This window comes from Dendrobates tinctorius, unplaced genomic scaffold (assembly GCF_039654945.1).
Source record: "Dendrobates tinctorius isolate UK_male_01 unplaced genomic scaffold, ASM3965494v1 ptg000079l, whole genome shotgun sequence".
NCBI lineage: Eukaryota > Metazoa > Chordata > Amphibia > Anura > Dendrobatidae > Dendrobates > Dendrobates tinctorius.
The window spans coordinates 23,176,761-23,201,766 of NW_027361747.1; the positions used below are offsets into that span (position 1 = coordinate 23,176,761).

Genomic DNA, 25,006 nt, shown 5'->3' on the forward strand with positions numbered 1-25,006 from the left:
CCACATAATGCTACAGTATATGTTGGTCCCCATGGATGAAGCTCCACTGTCTTATGGGCCCAAATAATGCTCAAAACATAATGGGCCCCATTTCTAATGCTCTAGTGTATAATGGGCCCTCTAAATGCTGCTCCAGTGTCTGATGTCCACCTTTGGAAAGTTCCAGTGTATGGTGGGCCCCATCTATCATTCTCCAGAGTATAGTGCTCCCCAAAAATTGCTGTCCCAACATTGAAAACAATCAAATATGTCTCCTCGCTAGGGAATCCCTGTACTTGTCTGGACAGGTGCTGTAGCTTGCTTAACAGCTCGCCAGCCGTTCTCACGCCCAGTATGGATTACACGTGATTGCACAAAGGTTAGAAAGGGTACCGTATCCCTGGATAACATGTATGGATAGCGTACACATTCAAAATATATGTCTATACAGCATGAGGCAGGCTCAGACGGTGTTAGGCCGAGTATGGATTGCATGTGATTGCACAAAGGTTAGAAAGGGTACCGTATCCCTGGATAACATGTATGGATAGCGTACACATTCAAAATATATGTCTATACAGCATGAGGCAGGCTCAGACGGTGTTAGGCCCAGTATGGATTGCACGTGATTGCACAAAGGTTAGAAAGGGTTCCGTATCCCCGGATAACATGTATGGATAGCCTACACTTTCAAAATATATGTCTCAGGAGGCAGGCTCAGACGGTGTTAGGCCCAGTACGGATTGCACGTGATTGCACAAAGGTTAGAAAGGGTACCGTATCCCTGGATAACATGTATGGATAGCGTACACATTCAAAATATATGTCTATACAGCATGAGGCAGGCTCAGACGGTGTTAGGCCCAGTATGGATTGCACGTGATTGCACAAAGGTTAGAAAGGGTACCGTATCCCCGGATAACATGTATGGATAGCGTACACATTCAAAATATATGTCTCAGGAGGCAGGCTCAGACGGTGTTAGGCCCAGTATGGATTGCACGTGATTGCACAAAGGTTAGAAAGGGTACCGTATCCCTGGATAACATGTATGGATAGCGTACACATTCAAAATATATGTCTCAGGAGGCAGGCTCAGACGGTGTTAGGCCCAGTATGGATTGCACGTGATTGCACAAAGGTTAGAAAGGGTACCGTATCCCTGGATAACATGTATGGATAGCGTACACATTCAAAATATATGTCTATACAGCATGAGGCAGGCTCAGACGGTGTTAGGCCCAGTATGGATTGCACGTGATTGCACAAAGGTTAGAAAGGGTACCGTATCCCTGGATAACATGTATGGATAGCGTACACATTCAAAATATATGTCTATACAGCAGGAGGCAGGCTCAGTCGGTGTCAGGCACAGTATGGATTTGACTGCCCAGATTACACAGTGGAGGAGCAGGGAGAGGTAAAGATTGCAAATGCTGGGGCCCTGCCCAAGCAAGGGGGGCCCACTCGTGGGCGTCGGTTCTGGCACTGGGCCCCTCATAGTACAGCGGTGTGTCTGACGGCGGGTGTGCACCACCACCATCAGAGACACTTGATTGCACTATGAGGGACCCTGTGCCAGTGCCCGCGCCCAAGAGTCGGCCTACCCACCTGTCCAGGGCAACGGCACTCGCACGGTGTCGTGCGCTAGGTGGTGACCCCGGCCATGGGGGGGGAGGCAGCACAGTTAGGGAGTTTTAGAAAGTGGCATATGTTGATGTTGGACATTCAGCTGATGCAAAAGGCGAAATAGGTGAAGTACCAGGAAGAGGTGGACCAAAGCAAGCCATTTTTCTGTCACCCTATGTGTCATCAGGGGAAGGTGGGACAAAATCCTTGGAAACCCGTGCGTGGTTCATTTTAATGAAGGTTAGATCATCTACATTTTGGGTTGACAGACGGGTCCTTTTTTCTGTCAGGATTGATCCAGCTGCACTGAAGACTCTTTCCAATAGCACACTTGCAGCTGGGCAAGCGAGCTCCTGTAAGGCATATTGGGCCAATTCAGGCCAGGTGTCCAGTTTAGCGGCCCAATAGTCAAAGGGGAATGACCTGTGTGGGAGAACATCGATATGGGAGGAAAAGTAGTTTGTAACCATAGTTGACAACTGCTGTCTCCTGTCACTTTCCATCGATGCAGTATTACCAGTTGTGTGAGCGGTATTTGAAAAATCAGTCCACAACATTGTCATGAAACCCCTGTCTCCAACGCCACTTCTGCTGTGTGCACCACGAACACCTCTGCCAAGCTGCCCCCGGCCCGTACGGCTCGTGTGAGAACCATCACCGCTGCTGTGTGCTGGGAATGCCTCAAGCAACCGATTTACCAGAGTTGCTTGTTTATTAGCCAATATTAGGTCAAGGTTCTCCTGTGGCATGATGTTTTGTAATTTGCCTTTATAGCGTGGATCCAGGATGCTGGCCAACCAGTAGTCATCATCGTTCATCATTTTGGCAATGCGGGGGTCCCTTTTTAGGATCCGCAAGGCATAATCTGACATGTGGGCCAATGTTCCCGGTGTCAATGATGCACTGCGAGTGCTGGGTGGAGTAGCACTTTCTGGCAAATCCACATCCCTCCAGTCACGCACAAACCCTGTACCAGACCTTACCACGCCAACATTTTCACTTGCCCCACGAGATGCATCCTCCTCCCCTAAGTAATCATCCCCATCATCATCCTCCTCCTCCTCTTCTTCCTCCACCTCGTCCAGGAGAGGTCCCTGAGCAGACAATGGCTGAATGTCATCAAGGATTCCCTCCTCCTCTTCCTCCTCATCAACATTGGCTGCAGACGCCTGTTCCTTAAGGTGCGTCAAAGTTTGCATGAGCAGACGCATAAGTGGGATGCTCATGCTTAGGATGGCGTCGTCTGCGCTTACCAGCCGTGTGCATTCCTCAAAACACTGAAGGACTTTACAAAGGTCTTTCAGCTTCGACCACTGCACACCTGTCAACTCCATGTCTGCTCTCAAAGTGCCTGGCCGTGTATCCTCCCACAAATGCATTATGGCCTGCCTCTGCTCACACAGCCGCTCCACCATGTGCAGGGTGGAGTTCCACCTTGTTGCAATGTCGATAATAAGGCGGTGGTTGGGAAGGTGGAGCAATCGCTGCAGCTTCTGCATACGAACGGAGTGTACAGGCGACCGGCAGATGTGCGCGCACAGTCTTCGCACCTTCTGGAGCAGGGCTGTTAACTCCGGATAATTTTTGAGGAAGCACTGCACCACCAGGTTCAAGGTGTGAGCCAAGCAAGGTATGTGGCTGAGTTTTGAAAGGGCTATGGCTGCCACAAAATTATGGCCGTTATCACTAACTACCTTGCCTGCCTCAAGATGTACACTGCCCAGCCATGACTCAGTTTGTCGCTTCAAGTACTCGGCCAGCACCTCGGCGGTGTGTCTGTTGCCCAAACACATCATCTGCAACACAGCCTGCTGACGCTTTCCACTAGCTGCTCGATAGGGGGACACATCGTGTGCAACAGTGGCAGCTGCAGATGGAGTGCTCGTACGACTGCGCTCTGTGGACGAACTTTCGCTTCTGGAGGAGGAGGAGGAGGAGGGTCGAACGCCTACAGCCAACTGTTTCCTATACCGTGGGCTAGGCAGCACTGTCCCACCACCGCTGTCCCCTGTGGACCCTGCATCCATCACATTAACCCAGTGCGCAGTGATGGACACGTAACGGCCCTGGCCATGCCGACTGGACCATGCATCAGTTGTGAGGTGCACCTTTCCGCTCACTGACTGCTTGAGTGCATGGACAATGCGGTCTTTCACATGATGGTGGAGGGCTGGGATGGCTTTGCGAGAGAAGAAGTGGCGACTGGGTAGGTCATAGCATGGTACTGCATAGGCCATGAGTTCGCGGAAAGCTGTGCTTTCCACCAACCGAAAGGGCATCATCTCAAACGAGATTAGTTTGGCAATGTGGGCGTTCAAACCCAGTGTACACGGATGAGAGACTGAGTACTTTCTTGACCTACTCATAGTGTCTGGGAGGGTGAGCTGGACTTGAGAGCTGCATATGGTGGAAGTAGCGGTGGACAGGGCGGACTGAGAGAGGGTTGATGATGGTGATGGAGTTGGTGTTCTTTCTGATGGCCTAGAATCAGTCTTTCGTTGATATAACAGTGGGATTCCCTGACTGCTGTGGTCTTGCAACGACACCTCAACATTTGCTGCTGTGCTAACCGGTGGGCTTACAGTGGGGGAAACAATGTAGCGTTGCTGACTACCTTCGTTGTGATCAGTTGCACATGTGGCACTTGAGGTTTGGTGTTGTGTCCACGCTTGCAAGTGCATGCTGGTTAAATGTCTAAGCATGCAACTGGTATTCAAATTTTTCAGATTTTTCCCTCGGCTAAAGGTCTTTGCGCACTTCTTACAGATAACCTTGGCCTGATCATGAGGATTTTGGTCAAAAAAGTGCCACACTGCACTCTTCCTACTTTGGCAGACATTTTGCGGCCTAGCACGCTGTGATCTTTTGACCCTCTGGACAAGCTGTCCAGCAACTCTTTTGATGTTTGGAACCTGTCTTTGGAGTGCTCCGGTCCTGCCAGATAACAGCTGTTGCGATGTCGATGTCTGCTGTGGATGCTCCTCATCTGAGCTATTGGAAGCAGCACCCTCTTCCCCCAATGGATGCCAATCTGGGTCAACAACTGGGTCATCCATCACCTCCTCTTCTATGTCATGTGCACCTTCCTCTGTGTCACCGTGTATGGTGGTATAGTGTGCGGGAAAAGGCACCTGAGTCTCATCAGGGTCAGAATCTGGCTCTGTACACTGCGAGGACAATGTAGTGCTCTGAGTGAATGTACCAGCAGAATCATCCATCAGCGGCTGTGCATCAGTGCACTCCATGTCAGATTCATCTTGGCCTGGGTAATTCACCATTTCACTTGATAATCCAGGCATGGTATGTGAAAACAGCTCCATGGAGTAATCAGTAGTATGGCCTGCGTCATCCTTCAATCTTGGTTGGGGTGAAGGACACAAGGAAAGGTGTGGTTCATGAACATGAGCCTCCAATGACGACTTAGTGCTTTTACTTTTTACAACTGAAGAAGAGGAGGCGATAGAGCTGGAGGCTGAGTCAGCAATGTAAGACAAAACTTTTTCCTGATGCTCTGGCTTTAAAAGCAGTTTGCCAATTACTAGAAAACTAAGCGTTCGAGGCCTTATGTAGCCAGACGATGACGCAGGGTCAGCAACTCCTGCATTCGGTCCTATTTTGCTCTTGCCACTACCATCAGATCCACCACCACCACCATCATTACCAGCTGCCAACCCCCGCCCAATTCCATGGCCTCTTCCACCAGCCTTCCTCATTTTTGGTTGAAATGTAGACAAAATCCAACAAACTATATAGTAATGTATAACAAGGTACAAGGTGTCTATAGGACAGGGGAGATTTTGAATTTCTGCAGACACTTGTGGACACTGGACACTTTTGGATTGTGTGAGGCCCACTGATATCTGAGCGCTATGTGACAGGCTCGATGGCACAGCTGTGACAAAAGTGACTAGAGGATAAGGGAGATTTTGAATTTCTGCACACACTTGTGGACAGTGGACACTTTTGGATTGTGTGAGGCCCACTGATATCTGAGCGCTATGTGACAGGCTTGATGGCACAGCTGTGACAAAAGTGACTAGAGGATAAGGGAGATTTTGAATCTCTGCACACACTTTTGGACACTGGACACTTTTGGATTGTGTGAGGCCCACTGATATCTGAGCGCTATGTGACAGGCTCGATGGCACAGCTGTGACAAAAGTGACTAGAGGATAAGGGAGATTTTGAATTTCTGCACACACTTGTGGACAGTGGACACTTTTGGATTGTGTGAGGCCCACTGATATCTGAGCGCTATGTGACAGGCTCGATGGCACAGCTGTGACAAAAGTGACTAGAGGATAAGGGAGATTTTGAATCTCTGCACACACTTTTGGACACTGGACACTTTTGGATTGTGTGAGGCCCACTGATATCTGAGCGCTATGTGACAGGCTCGATGGCACAGCTGTGACAAAAGTGACTAGAGGATAAGGGAGATTTTGAATCTCTGCACACACTTTTGGACACTGGACACTTTTGGATTGTGTGAGGCCCACTGATATCTGAGCGCTATGTGACAGGCTCGATGGCACAGCTGTGACAAAAGTGACTAGAGGATAAGGGAGATTTTGAATTTCTGCACACACTTGTGGACACTGGACACTTTTGGATTGTGTGAGGCCCACTGATATCTGAGCACTATGTGACAGGCTCGATGGCACAGCTGTGACAAAAGTGACTAGAGGATAAGGGAGATTTTGAATCTCTGCACACACTTTTGGACACTGGACACTTTTGGATTGTGTGAGGCCCACTGATATCTGAGCGCTATGTGACAGGCTCGATGGCACAGCTGTGACAAAAGTCACTAGAGGATAAGGGAGATTTTGAATCTCTGCACACACTTTTGGACACTGGACACTTTTGGATTGTGTGAGGCCCACTGATATCTGAGCGCTATGTGACAGGCTCGATGGCACAGCTGTGACAAAAGTGACTAGAGGATAAGGGAGATTGGATTGCTTTTAAAAAAGCAGTTTGCGGAGCAGTGGGTAAACAGCAATGCAGGAATGTCAGGAAGCCTTAGAAGGCAGCCCAACAACCAACACCACTGATACACCACTATATAGCCTCCCCTTGCACTGCACACACAGTGACTGGTGTGTTGTGCAGGCCAAATTGCTAGCAGCAGAAGCAGTTTTTTGTCTTCTTCCCTGCCTAACGCTCTCCCTACAGAATCAGCAGCAACCTCTCCCTATACTAAGATTGGCAGAAGTAAGATGGCGGTCGGCGTGCACGCCCTTTTATACCCCCTGTGACGCCCACCAAAGCAAGCCAATCACTTGCATGCCGTTCTGAAAGATGGTGGTGACCCGTGCCTATGTCATCACGTTGCCCACAGTGTCCGTGGATCCTGATTGGCTGAAAAAGAGCGCAAAACAAACTTTTGAAACGCGACTTTGGCGCGTAAGTCGCCGACCTCGTGGCCGACCTCATCCTAGGGTCGGGTTTCGTTTCATGAAACCCGACTTTGCCAAAAGTCGGAGACTTTTGAATTTTTTCGACCCGTTTCGCTCAACTCTAGTAAAAACGTCATACATAATGCTGCATACATAATGGAAAAAATACAATATATCTATATATAATAGCTACATGAGACTGTGACCTATAATATGGACAAATGAAAAACCACACCGCTCGCAGCGATAGATAGAAGAAACTTAATAGACATAAAACAGTACAATAGGATATAATATCTAAATAAATAAAAACATTGCTCAACATATGATATTAACAGAAATATAATAGAGTAGACACATAAATGATGTGTATTACACTAAAAAATGCACAAAATTATAATAGATGATCAAACAACTATGATCAATAAGTGGATCTTCTTCTCTTATTCCTTCAATGATGTCTGTTCATATGACGACATGTATATTCATACTAGTCCACATTTATGGCCACAAACCACATCAGCTGAGAAAAAAAAATTAAGATAAAAGAAATGTTAATAAAGCTATAAAAATGGTACAAAAGAAAGACTCTCATTGAGACCCAGAGGGGACAAAGTACGTAGTGTCCAAATCCACTGGGTCTCAAGTTGGGCAAGATTTTGCTTATGTGGCCACCTCTAGTACCACCCTGCACCATATCAATAGCAACCACTCTAAGTAAGGTAGAGTCACAGTTGTGGTACAGCTTGAAATGTTTCGGCAATGTCTTGAGGGATTATATATCTTCTATTTCCTTGGCTGCCTTTATGCCTAAGACATGCTCACGAACCCTCACCTTAATATGTCAGGTGGTGAGCCCAACACAGATGAGGGAACACGGGCACGTGGCATAATAGACAACCACCGGAGAGGAGCAAGTAATACTTTTCATAATATTAAAAGTGCAAAGCTTATCAGAGCTGGTAAAAGAACCTGCTTTGATGATGTTTGGACAAGCCACACAAGACCCACAGGGTCTACATCCCTGGTAGAAATATGTTGCAAGACAGAATTACTGGCACCAATGTCTTGAACATAATGGCTGACGAAGGAGCTTTCCAAAACGCACGTCGAGGCGCGCTCTATTGGCATACCGCTTCCCTTACCACTTCTCCCACCTGAGTCTGATTTTCAGGTACTTACCTTTATTTATTTTTTGGCCCATGTCTCCTCAGCAGTACTTACTTTTGCACTGTGCTTTCATTCTCTGATTTGAAGGCATTTAGCCTTATTTCACATCGTTTGGCACTTATTTTTCTAGCAGTGCATATTATTGCGCTCTGTGTTCTCATTGCTTCAGCACGTATTTCACTATGATGAAACTTTTTTAGACACATTTACATGGGTTTTCAATATCACTGGTATTCCTATAATACACAATTTTCAATGTGAATTTTTTCATGCACATTTTTTGGGCTCTACTTATTTTGGGCCCATGTCTCCCTAGTAGTGTATATTTTTGCGCCCTATGTTCACATTTGTTTTTATGCCATATAGGTAGCGCATATTTCACTATCATGACATTTTTCTGGGCACAATTTTAAGTGTTTTCTTTATCACCTGTATTTTATTAATACACATTTTTCATTATGGGATTTATATCATTGATTATTTATGGGCCTTAGTTATTATTTTTTATTTTTTACCTGTTCCAGTGGTGAGGAGATGACTGTTATCTACATTTTGGATTAATTTCACATATGTGTTATATTTATTATATACATTATTGCGTTTTTTTGCCTTTAGTTTTAATTATTGTTTATGCATTTATATATATTATTTTTTATTTTTTGTATGCTGATGTGTGGCCAAATTTAACTCATCAATAAAGGACTTTCTTAATAAAATATTTTGTTGCCTTTACTTATTTTATTTACTTCTACTGCCTGGCATTTCTTTTCCATCATCAGTCAAATACTGGCTGGTGACTAACTCATGCAGCCTTCATCTATCCCCAATTCCTCAAGATGGCTGTACCATCATTGTAAATAAGCACCTATGCTTTGTGTATCCCACACTTCTTTGTACATTGTAAGCTCTTACGAGCAGGGTCGTCATTATTTGCTTTAATTATTATATTATCTTTAACATTATTACCTATGACTTGTATATGAACTGTTGAATTGTAAAGCGCTGCACAGTATGTTGGCGCTATATAAATAAAGATTATTATTATTGATATCTTTTACGGACTTTACACTGCTGCTTACAATGGAAAAGGAGATGGAGGAGCAGTTTCGTGGTGAAGATGGGGCTACACCAAGAAATGGGTCAAGCAACATCAATTCTCAAGTTGCATGATTAAAATCCATTTGTACAACTTCTCTGCAATGAGACGACACATGACTATTTAAGAGCTGACATTTGACTGTAAAATAAATGAGTCATATCACAGATAGGCTGAAAGCTAGTCGCAGTCTCATGAGACCTAAATTCAAGTCTGCCTTCAGTATATTTTAGATACATCAACAGATAATATAGTTAAATAACTGAAATTTGTATGCTAATTGTTTGACCGTAAGTTCAGGAATATATTATTACAAATATTTAAAGAATATCTCTTAAAATGTTAGAACTAAAAGAAGCACAGATTTTCTGTTAAACCAAAGGTAATAGTTTTGACATCAATGTCACCCAAGCTTAAGTCAGCATGTCTTTTTTGATATGGCAATTTACTTGGCTTTATGTTGTCAATTAGAATTCCACGTTCTTGCTAAGTCAATACAATTAGATTACTACAGAGACTTCATTACAGCCACAAGCAGGACCGCAGCTGAGGTGTATACAATTTTCTCTATGTGATGCCAACACAGCTAAACAGCTATTAGAACAACTGCCATTAACACTACAATATGCAATCCAACAGAAAACACATCGGCTGGTGATACCGAATAGAGATTTCATAAACCTGTCTGGTCTTGTAAAGTTTAGTAGAGATAACTTCAGTAATTGGGTCAGAACAGTATTTCTTTCAATGTAATACTTATAACTCAACCAAGAGGATTTAATTATAGACAGAAAAGAGATACACCTTTTGGTCTGGATGGCTCAACTAGCTTTCAATGGCGTACAATGATGCACCATATAAATGTGGATTAACCTTTTGAGTTATTGTAAAGAAGTATTGATCATTCAGTTATGATCACACTCTCTAGTCCCCAATTGTAAAATTAGTGTCACTATGGGAAAAACTAGACACTGCATGTAAAGAATTAGGACCAAGGGGCCACACAGCCACTAGCTTTTTTCTAATCACAGTATATAAGTGCCACGTGTTTTCAAATGTTAATTACATACTTTGTTTTGAATTGTTCACAGGGACATATAAACATATAGACATATAAATGTAACTACCGTATTTTCCGCTTTGTAAGACGCACTTTTTTCCCCAAAACAGGGGTGCGTCTTACAAAGCGGACATGCCTTACCTAGGCTATGATCGGGGGCGTCCGGCGGTTGCTGGCCGCTGCTGCGGGTGTGTCCGGTGCCGCGTTGTGTGCCCGTCGATGCCCGGGGCTCTGCCAACATTGTGCAACAGGCCAGAGCCCCGGCATTTCCTCAGTTCCCTGTGTGCCGGTAAAAAGATGGCCGCCGGCGCGTGCGCAGATGGGATCTCGGGACCCAGTTCTCGAGAGATGAGATTTGAAATCTCATCTCTCGAGAGGTGGGTCCCGAGATCCCATCTGCGCACGCGCCGGCGGCCATTTTCCCTGGGTTCCCTGTGTGCGCGCGGTGGTGCCTGCAAAAAAATGGCCGCCGCGCGTGCACAGATGGGATCTCGGGACCCAGCTCTCGAGAGATGAGATTTCAGATCTCATCTCTCGAGAACTGGTCCCGAGATCCCATCTGCGCACGCGCCGGCGGCCATTTTTTTTTTACCGGCACTTCAGCGCACATATACAGGGAACCGAGGAAATGCTGGGAAGAGATACGGTTAAAAATTTTCTGATTCTCCTTAATATGTGATTTGCTTTCTGAGAAATCAGCAAAATCTTAGGTGATCAGCAACAATTTTGTTGATTTGTGGAGGACCTGGAAAAAATGACAAAATGAGATGATTCTTACATAACAGCTTGATTGTTCCACCATTCCTCCACTGCAGCCCCCCATCTTGTCCTCCTTGCAGCTCGTTCTAACCACTTCTTTATTTTTCCCCCACACATCATGTCCTCTTCCTCAATTTTCACTCTGTGCTTCCGGCACTGAATATGCCTCTGACAACACAACGTATATTGTGATATCACTCCACCACGCCATGTATTGCCTGAGACACTGAGGCCTTGGGCGATATAAGTTGGGACACTGTGATATTAATTATTCTCTGGGGTACAGGGAGACGCAAAACATAAGGAACATTGGATTCACATTGAATAAATTAGAAGTGAATTTAACGGTGAAATTTAAGCAAAATGCCAAATTAAAATTTCAGCTGATTCGCTCATTCTCAGATGTGAGTGGATCAATTGAAATTCAAATTTACAAGATTCTGTGAATTTGTTATAAAAACTTGATTTGCAGGAGATTTGTTAGCAGAGAATCGTATATAGTGTAGAGTATTATTCTCATCGTATTGCAGTTGTTCTACCTATTACTTACTAGAGTATTCGGCAAATATTTTAGGAATTGTCTGCCTATCCATGTATAGTAATTATGCAAGGTCCGATAATGCCTCTGATTGGCTGTGCTTGACCATGTGATTTCAAAACTGCAGGGCATTATGAAGAATGCCAAGCAAAATGTCATTTGCCCACTCTGTGTGAAATAGTGCTAGGCATTTTTTTTTAATTTTTTTAATTCTCATGATTCAAATCACAAAGTGTTTGAATTTGCTTAGATTTGCAAATTTCAGGAAATTTGACTTCAAGTCGATCCCCAGTGGATCAATCTCAATTCATCAGATGGAACCTGAAAACCCACCTCTTCAGGAAAGCCTACAGCTTGCAATGATCCCTGCTGCCTCCTCACCACTACTAGAGATACCGCCTCACCATCACTGGAGCTGCTGCAACCCCCCAACCTACTGTCTCCTTCCCCACCATCCTGTAGAATGTAAGCCCGCAAGGGCAGGGTCCTCTCTCCCCTCTATATCAGTCTGTGATTGTTAGTTTGTTTACTGTAACTGATATCTGTAATTTGTATGTAACCCCTTCTTAGGTACAGCACCATGGAATCAAAGGTGCTACATAAATAAATAATAATAATAATAATAAATCATAGTTTTGTTTCTAATGAATGGGCATGCTATAATAAACGGTCTTGCCAAATCCTTTAGAGAATCAATCTTTGTAGTTTTTTCCCCTTTAGTTAATTAACAATGGTTCTGAACTACTGATTCATATTTTTTCAGATAGCTACAATGGAGCATTTAAAAATAAATTTTCTAATCTAAATGACCTTTCAGTTATTAACACTCACAAAAGAAATGGTTATTTTCACACAATCAGCACTGCTAAATCATTCTGCTGTTACATTGCTTTGTGTGTGAGTGACTTCAGTCCAGTCTGTTCTCTTATATTTCTTTTTTTTTCCATTACTTATGAATGTGACACTTCACACTGACATACTTATGGCAGATGAATATAAGTATTAATTTCTTTTGTCAGCTTGTTTAAATCTTTTTTGTGCCTTTGACCAAACCATTGCTGCCCTAGTATCAAAATCCTTTGATGAAGATGAAAGTGCTGTGAGCAAAGAATATTGATCGCTCTTTTCTGAACTTGCTCCAGTTTGTTGATGTCATTTTAAAAAAGACATCAACAAACTGGAGCAAGTTCAGAAAAGAGCGACCAGAATGGTGACCGGTCTGCAAACCCTGTCTTATGAGGAAAGGTTGCAGGATTTGGGAATGTTTAGTTTGCAAAAGAGAAGACTGAGAGGAGACTTAATAGCTGTCTACAAATATCTAAAGGGCTGTCACATTGTAGAAGGATCAACTTTATTCTCATTTGCACAAGGAAAGACTAGAAGCAATGGGATGAAACTGAATGGGAAGAGACACAGATTAGATATTAGAAAAAACTTTTTGACAGTTAGAATGATCAATGAGTGGAACAGGCTGCCACGAGAAGTGGTGAGTTCTCCTTCAATGGAAGTCTTCAAACAGAGGCTGGACAGACATCTGACTGGGATGATTTAGCGAATCCTGCTTTGAGCAGGGGGTTGGACCAGATGGCCCAGGAGGTCCCTTCCAACTCTACGATTCTATGATTCTATGATTCTATGATTCTATGACAGTGACCTAGCTTTTCCCATCTTGTGACACTCAGTCATGTTTGATGTTAGGTTTATTGCAGAAAATACACAACCTCTATATACTACAGAACTATACTTTACTTGTCATTTTGGAGCAATTTATGTAGTTACCAATTTATAGCTTTTTATATATGTCGTAAAAAAACCCTTAGAAACAAAAAAAAGTTATATGGCTGGTTTCACACTTGCATTTTTTTGCGCTGTTTTTGTATGCGCATGCTTTTTTGTAGTGTGCGCTTGGACGCACAAAATGCATCCTGTTGCCATTTTTGTGCGTTCGACTTGCCCCCCAAAAACGCATGCCCACGCAATGCTTTTTTTTACAGCAAAACACCCATTATAGTCTATGGGTGAGCATACATGCGCATTGTAATGCGCATGCATGTGCAAAAAAATGCACCAAAACCCGCAAAAAACGCACACAAACTCATGATGCGTTTTTTTCATGCGTTTGTGTGCGCAAAAATGGCACCGCAAAAAAACGCAAGTGTAAAAGTAGCCTAACAATAACCATGCAAAATAAAAAATTAACACTTTTTATCAATAAAAGAAGGATATTAGTTTCAATATTATACTAAAGTCAAATTATGAGAAATGTGTTTCTGGTAAAAGTTTGCATTCACAGTTGGTGTTAGGTTTTTTTAGGTAGTTCACTTCCCAAATTCAAAAACTATCAAAGGTGTACTATTAATGGAACATCTTTATTTGATTGCAAATATATTTACACACATGGCATTTTGTTTTGTGACATTTATTTTCAACTTTATAGTCAGTGTGTTAAAAAACAGACTCTCCATGCATGTGTTGTGGCTGTCACACAGCCAGGATACATGCAGCTGCGGCGCAAAACACCTGATCAGCAGGAGCAATCCAGGCATCCGGGTTCCCGCAGAAGCTTGTTTGGTAAAAAAGAAGGGAGAAAGATGCATGCTAAAGGAGTAGGGAAAGCTATTTTCTGAAAGCTTTTTGGGTAAGCGCTATAGCTTGTCGAATAAGGAGGGAGCTGAAGATATTCGCTCATCTCACAAGCACAAAAACTGCACCTTAGGCCTCTTTCACACTTCCGTTTTTGACAATCAGTCAAGATCCGCCAATTTGGAAAAAAAACGGATCCGCCATTTTTCTTTGCGGATCCGTTTTTTTACCCATTGACTTTCATTATTGCCGGATCTTGACGGATTGCCGTCCGTTGCATCCGTTTTTGTGCGGATACGCCAAAATGTAGCTGTCCGTCAACATCCTCAAAGACTTCCAAACGGAGCTTGCAACGTTTTTTCGGCCAGCAGATCCTCCACACACTGATTTAACCTGAAATTCTGTCTGGGTGCCGGACAAAAAAAAAAAATTCTCTCTCTCTCTCTCTCTCCTTCCCGGCCAGTGGCTCCTTTAAAATTCTTCATTCTGCGGATCCGTCATAAAACGGATCCTATTGCATCCGTTCACATCAGTTACAGACGGATCCGCTTTTCCGCCTTTTTGGCGGATTTTGACTGATGCAAATAACTGAAGTGTGAAAGAGGCCTTAGCTGCAGCTTAGATCAGAGAGACCTTTATCTCCCTACAGTCAGCCCACGGTAATGTGATTGCAGAGTGCTGATTGTCAGCAATTAGAGGTTATTAATTTGATCCACTGCAAATGGACCTTGAGTCGAATTATTAGAAAATCACATTTTCTGGCGAATATGATCAGTTTGTGGTTTGATTTTTGTGTGGCGACAAAAAAAATACCTGGAACCATTTTGCAAATTGCTAAAGATTGCATCAGTCAGAGAGCAGGCTTACATGTGATGAGGCTGGGAAAGCAATGACCATTTAAGGGTTTTACAGCCTACAGATAGGATGTCAAAGCACACAGCTCATGCAGTTCACAAAGGTATAGAAAAAAACTCTAAAACTGACTGTGGTGAACTACTGAAGTACATATAAATTAGTTTTTTACTCTCAGTCATTGAGTGATAATGCATCAATTCAAGTGATTCAATTGATAGAGGGTCTGCATGACTGTGAATTGACTGATTTGTAATTTACTGTAGTAGATCAACTAATAAAATACAATTCAATGGAGCCACTACAAAAATATTCAATAGTGTCCTATAAGACCACTTTATGTTACACATATTTTCTGGGCAATTGGAGGCATCGAAAGACTGGTAATCTGCACTGAATGGATTTGCTGCAAATCAAAGTTTTTGAAAATTTTGAAAGTTTTGAATTGGTCATCTCTTATTGCAATAGAAGCGGGGAGCCTGATAAACAGTCCCAGGTATTATACAGGAAATGTACTGTGACACTAGCAGGAAATAATATTTTGGAATAACAAATAGTTAAATTTTACTGGAATTGAATTCTACTTGGATTTTACAAAACCCGCATTAATCAAAATGGAGTCCACACAGATTCAGCAACATGAAGGCTGATGCTTGCCACTTTTTGATCTGTAATGGACCATGAAATAGTAAAAAAAATCTCTATGCTCACCTTGATGCTCACCTCTGCTACTTACATCATCTGTCCAGTGCTCTTTGCATTTTCTGATCTGATTCGGCCGCCCCCCTCACGCACACCAAAACTCGTGCAATCAACAGGCAACCCTGGCTGACCAACCTGACCAAAGAACTGAGATGGGCATCCAGGATTGCTTAGCAGAGATGGAAAAGATCCCATTCTGCCAATCCCTTTTTCAGATAAAAGCAGTCCCTCTCCAGCTTCAAGTCCACTCTCACTGCCGCAAAACAAATTTACTTCTCATCTCTCATATCTTATCTCTCTCACAACCCTAAAAAGTTTTTCAACACTTTCAATTCTCTACTCCGTCTCCCAGCACCTCTTCCCTCTCCTCTCATTTCTGCTGAAGACTTTGCATCTTTCTTTAAGTAGAAAATCGATAACATCAGAGAAAGCTTTGGCCTGCAGCCCCCAATGCCCCTCCTCCTCAACCCTGTTATTCCAAAACCAGCTTCTCCACCATGACAGGAAATCAGTTTTCCACCCTTCTGTTAAGATCACATCTCACCACTTGCACACTTGTCCCGCTCCCGTCCCACCTCATTCCTAAGCTCGCCACAATCTTCATTCCAACCGTAACAATCTCTTCAAGCTTTCACTTACAAATTGTGTCTTCTGCTCATCATTCAAACATGCTTCAATCACACCCATCCTTAAAAATCATTCCCTTGACCCATCCTCTGTATCTAGCTATCATCCAATATCACTTCTCCCTTATACCTCAAAACTACTGGAACAGCATGTTCATCTTGAACTGTCCTCCCACCTCTCCTCCTGCTCCCTCTTTGACTGGTTGCAGTCTGGCTTCTGACTACCCTCACTCAACTGAAACCGCCCTAACAAAAGTCACCAATGACCTACTAACTGCCAAGAACAAGTGACACTACTCTGTTATGAATGGGTCACCGAGGAGGATGGCAAAAACAGGCTCAGCCACCAGAAAACCAGAGAGGTTGGTAACTAAGCGAATTGCAGACACCTGATACTATCCACACAACTAGAAGTAGCCGTGGAGCGTACCTATGATGCCCTAGACACCTCGGCACAGCTTGAGAGCTAACTAAGCCTAAAGCAACAAAGGTGAAATCTAAACTGCCCCAGAACAGACCCCAAAAGGAATAGATAGCCCCAAACATATATTGTGGGTGAGAAAAGATGAAACACAAACACAGGCAGAAAAATAGACTGAGAAAATGATGGGGTCCTGTTATGAATGGGTAACTGAGGAGAAGAGCAAGACCAAGCAAGCCACAGAAAACCAGAGAGGTTGGTAACTAAGCGGATTGCAGACCCCTGATTCTATCCACACAACTAGCCGTAGCCGTGGAGCGTGCCTACGATGATCCTAGACGCCTCGGCACAGCCGGAGAACTAACTAAGCCTAAAGCAAAAAGGGGAAATCTAAACTGCCCCAGAGCAGACCCCAAAGGAATAGATAGCCCCCAAAGGAATAGATAGCCCCCAAACATATATTGTCAGTGAGACAAGATGAAAACTCAAACGCAGGCAGGAAAATAGACTGAGCAAACGATGGGGCCCACACTGACTAGACAGGACAGGAAAGGAAAGACACTCTCTGCAATCATGCAAAAAACCATGCAAAAAATTCCAACACATCTGATAGAAAAATACTGAAGTAGCACAACTTCTCCCACTATATCAGCACTCTGGTATATTCTGAAAGCAGAGCAAAAAGAGGCCAATCTAATAAGGGACAAAAAAAACTGGCACAAGCAGTAACATATGAATGATGATTCAGCACAGCCTCAGCCGGAGCTGGCTGACCCACACAAAACTGAAATAGACAAAACCAGATCAAATGTGAATAATAGCAAAATAACACTTAGCTGAGAATGCAGGGACTGAGCTGAAAACTAAGACCTCAGGAGGCAGGAACAAATCACCAGCAGGGATAGAGGGAGTTGGCTGTCTTAAATCCTGTCTGAAACCCCAGATCTCCAATCGTCCTCCTCATTATCAGGTGGCAAGCCTCTGTTAATCAGATCAGCTCCATTACCTCTAGTAACCACCAGACCGAACCCAGAAAGAGAACTCACAATCCCTCTGTCAAAATAACCAGCTCCACTACCTTCAGTAGTAACCAGAGGTAGGCCAGAAAGTGAATTCACAACAGTACCCTCCCCTTGAGGAGGGGTCACCGAACCCTCATCCACACCACCAGGCCGATCATGATGGGCCCGGTGAAAAGCACGAACCAATCTATCAGCATGAATGTCAGAAGCAGAGACCCAAGAATTATCCACCTGGCCATAACCCTTAAATTTGACCAAGTACTGGAGTCTCCGTCTAGCCAAACGAGAATCCAATATTTTCTCTACCTCATATTCCACATTGCCTTTAACCAATACAGGGTCAGGAGGCGCCGCCATAGGAACTACTGGCTCCGCAAACCTCTTCAGCAGAGATTTATGAAACACGTTATGGATCTTAAACGTAACTGGAAGAGCCAATCGAAAAGAAACAGGATTAAGAATCTCCAAAATCTTATAAGGTCCAATGAATCTTGGCTTGAACTTTGGAGACGCAACCTTCATAGGAATATCCTTTGACGACAACAAAACTATATCACCCACTTTAAACCGGGGACCAATGGTTCAATGCTGGTTGGAAAACCGCTGGGCTTTTTCCTGAGAGAGGGACAACTTATCCACCACTTGGTCCCAAATCTGCTGCATTCTCTCTACCACAGTGTCCACACTTGGGCAGGTCGAAGATTCCACTTGCCCTGAAGAAAATCGAGGATGAAACAAAAGTTACAGACAAAGGGCGACATCAAAGTGGCAGAACTAGCTCTATTGTTTAGGGCGAATTCGGCCAAGGGCAAAAATGAGACCCAGTCATACTGATCAGCACATATAAAACATCTAAAATAGGACTCCAAAGTCTGGTTTGTTCTCTCAGTCTGCCCATTGGTCTGAGGATGAAATGCAGAGGAGAAAGAAAACTGAATTCCCAGATTGGAACAAAAAGCTCTCCAAAACCTGGAAACAAACTGGACTCCTCTGTCAGATACAATGTTCTCAGGAATCCCGTGCAACCGAACCACCTGTTGTAAAAACAAGGGCACCAACTCAGAAGAAGATGGCAACTTTGGGATTGGTACAAGATGGATCATCTTAGAAAATCTATGACAAATCACCCAGATAACAGTCATTCTCTGAGAGACAGGAAGATCGGAAATAAAATCCATTGAGATATGGGTCCATGGCCTTTTCGGCACCGGCAGGGGCATCAACAACCCACTAGAACGAGAACAGGGTTTGGACCGAGAACAAGTCCCACAGGACTGCACATAAATCCTGACATCACAAGATAAGTCAGGCCACCAAAAAGACCGACACACCAAAATACCTGGATGACCAGCCAACGCGGAGCAATGAATTTCAGACATTACTCTCTTCCTCCACTGGTCAGGGACAAACAATTTTCCCATAGGGCAACGTTCAGGTTTGTCCTCCTGAAATTCCTCCAGGGCATGTCTCAAATCAGGTGAGATGGCGGAAAGAACTACACCCTCATTTAGAGTGGTAGTAGGTTCGGTCACAATAAGAGAATCCGCAAAGAAACTCCTAGAAAGGGCGTCCGCCTTAACATTCTTAGTGCCCGGAAGAAAAGAGACCACAAAATTAAAACGCGCGAAAAACAAGGCCCACCTAGCCTGTCTAGGATTCAAGCGCTTGGCTGATTCAAGATAAATCAAATTCTTGTGGTCGGTGAGGACCACAACTTGATGTCTAGCTCCTTCCAACCAATGTCTCCACTCTTTAAATGCCCATTTCATGGCCAGCAATTCCCGATTCCCCACATCATAGTTACGTACAGATGGGGAGAATTTTCGAGAAAAGAAGGCACAGGGATTCATTTTAGAAGTCACTAGATCTTTTTGGGACAAAGCGGCTCCTGCACCAATCTCAGAAGCATCTACCTCCACCTGAAATGGGAGTGAGACATCAGGTTGCCGTAGAACCGGAGCAGAAGTGAATCTCCGCTTAAGCTCTGGAAATGCCGAGACTGCCTCTGGAGACCAATTCACCACATCAGCGCCCTTTTTGGTCAGATCAGTCAGTGGTTTGACAATATCAGAAAAATTACTAATAAATTTACGGTAGAAATTAGCAAAACCGAAAAACTTCTGGAGAGCCTTCAAAGAAGTGGGCTGAACCCAATCATAAATGGGCTGTTCCTTGGCCAGGTCCATTTCAATAGCCGACGGGGACAAAATGAATCCCAAAAATGAAATCCTCTGTACACCAAAGAGGCACTTCGATCCCTTAACATACGGGGAATTTTCCTTCAAAATCCGGAACACAGTCCGGACATCATCCAGATAAATAATCAAAAACTTATCCACAAAGTCCCGGAAAATATCGTTCATAAAAGATTGGAAGACAGACGGGGCATTAGTGAGCCCAAAAGGCATCACCGGGTACTCAAAATGTCCCTCCGGAGTATTAAACGCCATCTTCCATTCATCCCCGTGCTTGATGCGAATAAGATTATACGCCCCCTGAGGTCAAGCTTGGTAAACCAGCAGGCACTTTTAACTCTGGAAAATAAATCAGAAATCAGGGGTAACGGGTACTGATATTTAACAGCGATTTTGTTAAGGGAACGATAGTCAATACAAGGCCTTAATGAACCATCTTTCTTGGTCACAAAAAAAACCCAGCACCTAAAGGTGAAGAGGATGGTCTAATATGACCCTTCTCCAACGACTCCTTAATATAGGATCGCATAGCATCATGTTCAGGTACCGATAAGCTGAAAAGCCGACCCTTGGGAAATTTACACCCTGGCATTAACTCAATTGCACAGTCATAACTCCTATGAAGAGGCAAAGACGCAGACTTATTCTCACTTAATACATCAGAAAAATCAGCCAAATAGTCAGGAATATCATGAGACTGGGGAGAGGTGGAGAAAACAGGAGTGTCACTAAGAACACATTGACAACCCCAACTCACCACAGACACAGATTTCCAATCCAAACAGGATTATGGGTTTGCAACCAAAGAAAACCCAGAACAATAGTATCATGCAAATTTTGCAACACCAAAAATTTACAATTCTCTTTGTGGTCCGGGGCGACCCGCATTGTCACCTGGGTCCAAAACTGGTTTTTATTCTTTGCCAAAGGAGTAGCATCAATACCCCTCAAAAGGACAGGCTTGGCAATGTCAAAATCCATCAGATTCAGAGCTGCTCGTGAATCATCAAAAGCCTTAGTGGAAAATGTAGACAAGGAGCAGATCAAGGTAATCGGCAAAAGTAACTTAGGCTGTACACTGCCCACCGCAAATGCGTGAGCAAAATGCTTTTCTCGTTTATGGTAGACAGAAATAGTATGAGAGGCGTCCCCACAAAAAAAAACACAACTTATTACGCCTTCTAAACTCCCGACGTTGTGCCCTAGAAAAAACCCTGTCGCATTGCATGGGTTCAGAAATTCGTTCGAAAGGCGGCACCGCCTCTCGTGTAGTTTTACGCTCAAGTAAGCGCTGGTTAATTTGAATGGCCAATGACATAGAGTCATCAAGACCAGAGGGGACAGGAAATCCCACCATAACATCTTTTACGGTTTCTGCCAGACCCTCCCGAAAGGGTTATAGGAAGTTTCACCACCAGCAGTTCGCCTCCGCACATTTCGCCCCTCTCATTTTGCCCCAGGAGGATTCGCCCCCACACATTTTGCCCCCGTACGTTTCGCCCCCAGCATTTCGCCCCCAGCAGTTCGCCCCCAGCAGTTCGCCGCCGGATTTTTCGCCCCCAGCAGTTCGCCCCCGGATGTTTCACCCCTGGATTTTTTGCCCCCAGCAGTTCACCCCTGGATTTCTCACCCCCAGCAGTTCGCCCCCAGATGTTTTGCTCCCAGCAGTTCGCCCCCGGATGTTTCGCTCCCAGCAGTTCGCCCCCGCCAGTTTGCCCCCAGGTTTTTCGCCCCCAGCAGTTCGCCCCAGGTACATTTTGCCCCCGCACATTTCGCCCCTATCATTTTGCCCCCAGGAGGATTCGCCCCCACACATTTTGCCCCCATACGTTTCGCCCCCAGCATTTCGCCCCAAGCAGTTCACCCCCAGCAGTTCGCCCCTGGATTTTTCGCCCCAAGCAGTTCGCCCCTGGATTTTTCGCCCCCAGCAGTTCGCCCCCAGATGTTTTGCTCCCAGCAGTTCACCCCCGGATGTTTCGCTCCCAGCAGTTCGCCCCCTCCAGTTTGCCCCCAGATTTTTCGCCCCCCGCAGTTTTCCCCTGGATGTTTCGCCCCCAGCAGTTCGCCCCCAGATGTTTCGCCCCCAGCAGATCGCCCCCGGATGTTTCGCCCCCGGATTTTTCGCCCCCAGCAGTTTTCCCCTGGATGTTTCGCCCCCAGCAGTTCGCCCCCAGATGTTTCGCCCCCAGCAGATCGCCCCCGGATGTTTCACCCCCGGATTTTTCGCCCCCAGCAGTTTTCCCCTGGATGTTTCGCCCCCAGCAGTTCGCCCCCAGATGTTTCGCCCCCAGCAGATCGCCCCCGGATGTTTCACCCCCGGATTTTTCGCCCCCAGCAGTTCGCCCCCAGATGTTTCACCCCCGGATGTTTCTCCCCCGGATGTTTCGCCCCCCGCAGTTCACCCCCGGATGTTTCGCCCCCAGCAGTTCGCCCCCGGATGATTCGCCCCCAGCAGTTCGCCCCCGGATTTTTTGCCCCCAGCAGTTCGCCCCTGGATGTTTCACCCCCAGCAGTTCGCCCCCGGATGTTTCTCCCCACAGATTTTTCGCCCCCAGCAGTTCGCCCCTGGATGTTTCACCCCCAGATGTTTTGCCTCTGGATGTTTTGCCCCAGCAGTTCGTCCCCGGATGTTTCGCCCCCGGATTTTTCGCCCCCAGAAGTTCGCCCCCGGATGTTTCGCCCCCAGCAGTTCACCCCGGTAGTTTGCCTCCGGATGTGTGTACCCTGTTGTGCCCCCAGAATTTTGTGTTTGGATGTTTTGCCAGTTTGTCCTTGTGGCTCATGAATTCCTGCCCGTCATCAATTCACATGTCACAAAAGTACTGTACAGAGTGCTGCACTTTTGTGACATTTTAAATCAACTGTTTCCATCTGTAAACCTCACAACTGATTGCATTATAGTGTCAGAGCATTTTGCCGCAATTTTATTAAGACATTTTCCAAAACGTATCTGAAACGTTTTTGCGTTACATAAACATAACATGAAAAAAATAAACGGATTCAAAAAATGTAGTGTGAATAAGGCCTGATTTAGGTGGGGAATGTAAACCACTCTAAAATCAAAACATTTTGTGAACTTTTACCTGACCCAGCACTGAGTTGCTTTTTTGCAAGTTTTGTTGCAGATGTAACAATTTTCATGTCAGGTGTCCTGCAAGTTACATTAGACTAGCTTTTATTCCATCTTTAAATCAGAATATAGCAGTGTCTAAAATCTCTACAAAGAGAGAGGTGTACCAGCACAAAACATCAGTCAGCTTCCACAGCAATTCACTTTCTACAAGTATGAATTCAGTTCTATCCAAACGTGGGAAGAAGTTGGTCTACGAGAATCACATTTACGTATTTTCCAAAAGGACGGCTGACGATGTCCATTCCATCTGGGTCTGTGAAAAACGGTTGACTTGCAAGTAACCAATCCCCACAACCACACAGCACAAGCAGCAAGACCTGAAGCAATCCGACTTGTCAATGAGGTGGTCACCAGGGCAAGGACAACACAGAAGACACCACAACAGATTCTCACAGAAGTCATTTCAGGAGCCCATTCTAATGATGTAGCACTTCTGCCAAAGAAAGCATCACTGAAGAGAACAATACGATTATCAAGGCAACTGGGCAATATTCCAAGGTTGCCTCAAACCCTTGATCAACTTGTTATTCCCCAGGAGTTCCAGGGGATCAATATTGATGATATCCAGCAGCAGTTCCTTCTGCATGACTCTGGTGATCATTTAACATTTCCATTATATAGAATTATTGCAAAGTTTATGCTGCACAAATGTGAAAAATTATCTATTACAAAGTGCTGATATAGAATACTATGTGATTATTTTACCTTAAAGGGAAACTTTGAGGATAGTATAATGTAGGCCTACTGATTCCAACTATGCCTAACTTTTTTAGTTGCAGTCTGATTCTCTGCTCAGCTTCAAAGTAGAAGTCCTGCCATTGAGATACAGTGGTCTGCCATGTTCATAAGCAGAGTGGTAACCTTGTCCACCAACCATGATTTGCAGGTATCCAGCCATTGTCAATCACAGCCAGAGGACAAGGTTGTTGCATCAAACCCGCATCACTAGATGTCAATTTTAGTGTAGAATTTTTTGCTATAAATTAGCTGCAGATTGTCTGCTGCAACTCCTTAGTGCATGTGAATGGACCTTAAGGATTCATTAACATGTCTCCTAACCTCTGCCCTGCCCCTTTAGCCATGCCCCCTGCCAACAGCCTGAAATGAAGTTCCAATGCTGAATTAGTGCTGGGAAGAGGGTACACCATGCCCCGGTAGGTGCCGGTCACTTACCGGAACATGGCAGGTTAATTAATATTCACCACCTGCTGCCACACGCTGCTTTGATACAGGACCTGGAATGATGTATGCAATCATGTGATCACTCACGTCTCAGGATCTGCATCGAAGCAGAGTGAGGAAAGCAGCGCAGCAGCAGGCAGTATTAGTTTATCCTTACCATGCTCCAGGAGGAGACAGGCACATACCAGAGCATGATAGATCCAGGGGGCCCGCTGTTCATTGGTGCATTACACCCCTTGGCAGCAGGCCCCTGACGGCCCGAGGGCAGTGGCATCCCCTGCCTACATGGTAGGTACGCCACTGCTGCACTGAATGTCATTTTTTTTAACTGTGCATTTTTTCATGAGCATGTGGATGGGATTTAGACATTTATGCTGCATATGACCCCGACCTAATGAACCGTTGAGTTAGTATGCTTTTTTTCACAAATACTTCTTACATGTTTGCTTGTTTTTCCTGATGTAAACCATTTATTATCATGGAATTCTGCATTTTGCTAGTTTCTGCCGCCGATATTCCTTTCACGACTTTGAAAATGTGACATTTTTGAATCTTGGAGGCATCTTTAAACAGAAATATATCATTTTCCACTGGGACAATAGATGAAGTAGAAAAAAACTATTGTTTAGCTCCTTCACACCAGATTTTGCTTCAATT

General features: G+C 44.6%; 1 protein-coding gene across 4 annotated transcripts in view; it reads right to left on the minus strand.

Moving 5' to 3' along the window:
* Positions 1-25,006, minus strand: part of SGCZ (sarcoglycan zeta) — a 1,731,118-nt gene that overhangs the window by 674,134 nt on the left and 1,031,978 nt on the right. The window lies entirely within an intron of this gene.